The sequence below is a fragment of the Gossypium hirsutum genome, chromosome A01 (assembly GCF_007990345.1).
Source record: "Gossypium hirsutum isolate 1008001.06 chromosome A01, Gossypium_hirsutum_v2.1, whole genome shotgun sequence".
Classification (NCBI taxonomy): domain Eukaryota; kingdom Viridiplantae; phylum Streptophyta; class Magnoliopsida; order Malvales; family Malvaceae; genus Gossypium; species Gossypium hirsutum.
The window spans coordinates 28,345,143-28,347,370 of NC_053424.1; the positions used below are offsets into that span (position 1 = coordinate 28,345,143).

Sequence of the window (2,228 nt, forward strand, 5' to 3'; positions counted from 1 at the left end):
CTATTGTCTTGGTTCGAGGAAGTTCCTGCAAGGACGATTGAATATTAGTTTTATCATTGACAGGTTTTATAGCACTAGCTTGAGTCTTAGAGGTTTTGACTGAGTCGCGTGCTTGGAGTGTTAATGCGTCATCACCTACACGAAGTGTTAGCTCTCCTGTGCCTACATTAATAATGGTTCTGGCAGTTGCTAAAAATGGTCGTCATAAAATTAGAGGTACCTCGTTATCCTCATCCATATCTAAGACAACGGAGTCTACGGGGTAAATAAATTTATCAATTTTAACGAGAACGTCTCCAATAATACCCTTAGGAAATCTAACTATTTTGTCAGCCAATTGTATGCTTATCCTAGTCTGTTTGGGTTTACCAAGACCTAGTCGTTTAAACATTTTATATGGCATAACATTTATACTTGCCCCTGGATCAGCTAAAGCATTATTCATAGATAGACTACCAATTAAACAAGGAATTGTAAAACTCCCTGGATCTTTCAATTTGTTAGGTAGTTCATTCTTTAGAATAGCTGAGCAGACTGCATTGTGTTCTACATGTGATGTAGCATCTAATTTCCTTTTATTGCTCAGAAGTTCCATTAAGAATTTTGCTGAGTTGGGCATCTGCGAAAGAACTTCAATAAGGGGTAAGTTAATATGTAATTTCTTTAAGAGTTTGACAAACTTACCGATTTGTTCTTTTGTTTTGTCTTTCGTCATCGCTTTAGGATATGGCACATGAGGTTCATGATTCGTACTTAGGATATGGCACACGAGGTTCATGATTCGTACTTACCTGTTTGGGATCATTATTGTTTACCTCTTCTCGTCATTTGTTCATCGTGTTCTCTTGCTGTAATTCTGGTTCAGGTGCAATGAATCCTTCCTTATCTTGAGTGCTAATTGCATTGAGGTTTTCCCTCGGATTAGGTTCAGTATTACTTGGTAGGCTACCTTGTGGTCGTTTAGAGATTAGTTTGGACAGCTGGCCTATCTAAGTTTCTAGTTCTTGGATCGATGCTTGTTGATTCTTAAGTGCTGTCTCGATATTTTGGAAATGGGTTTCTGACACCGAGATGAATTTAGAAAGCATCTCTTCAAGGTTTGGTTTGTTCTCTTGTTGATAAGGTGGCTGTTGAAAACCCTGAGGATTTTGTGGCTTTGGATTTCCTTGACCTCCCCAGGAAAAATTTGGGTGGTTCCTCCAACCTGCATTATAAGTATTACTGTATGGGTTATTTTGAGATCTAAAGTTATTGTTACCCATATAGTTTACTTGTTCCTCTTCGATTGTGGGATTGAAGGATTGATATTCTGTATGTACACCTACTTTGCTTGAGTCACACCTCATTACTAGATGTGCTTGCCACTGATAGTTGTTCAGTGATATCTCCTCTATGAATTCATAGCCATCTTCCGGTGTTTTATTGTTGATGGTTCCGCCAGCAGCTGCGTCAATAATTTGTCTTATCGAGGGATTCACACCATTGTAGAACTTTTGAACTTGTAGCCAAAGCGGTAACCCGTGGTGAGGGCACGTTCTCAGTAAGTCCTTGTATCTCTCCCATGCATCGTAAAGTGTTTCTAAATCTATTTGCACAAAAGAAGAGATATCATTACGTAATTTAGCAGTTTTAGCCGACGGAAAATATTTTAGTAAAAACTTCTCGGTCATTTGTTCCCAAGTAGTGATAGACCCTTGTGATAACGAGTTCAACCACTGTTTAGCTTTGTTTCTCAGTGAAAAGGGAAATAACCGAAGACAAATGGCATCATCAGAAACGCCATTGATTTTGAATGTATCGCAAAATTCAAGAAAATTCGCCAAGTGCGTGTTGGGATCCTCATCCTGCAAACCATCAAACTGAACAAACTGCTGTATCATCTGAATTGTGTTAGGTTTTAGTTCAAAATTATTCGCAGCAATAACAGGTCTAACTATACTAGACTCAGTTCCTGTTAAAGAAGGTTTAGCATAATCATACATAGTACGTGGAGCAGGATTTTGATTAGCTGCAATTGCAGGAGGCAGCTGATCGCCTGTATTTTCAGCCATCTCTTTGGTTGGGGTTTGAGTATTGTCTTCTCGCTCGTTCTCCATGTAGCGTAAACTACGCCTTATTTCTCTTTGATTTTTGCGAATTATACGATCGATTTATTCGTCAAAGAGTAATGGTCTTGACGGGTTTCTTCTAGTCATAAACTATTAAAAACCTGCCAAGAGAGAGAAAAA

At 38.6% G+C, this 2,228-nt stretch overlaps 1 non-coding gene across 1 annotated transcript; it reads left to right on the forward strand.

Annotated features, from left to right (window-relative positions):
• Positions 1-1,515: 1,515 nt before the first annotated feature.
• LOC121208217 (small nucleolar RNA R71) lies at positions 1,516-1,621 on the forward strand. Its single transcript, XR_005903174.1, has one exon. It is a non-coding gene; the product is annotated as a small nucleolar RNA R71 (small nucleolar RNA).
• Positions 1,622-2,228: the final 607 nt, after the last annotated feature.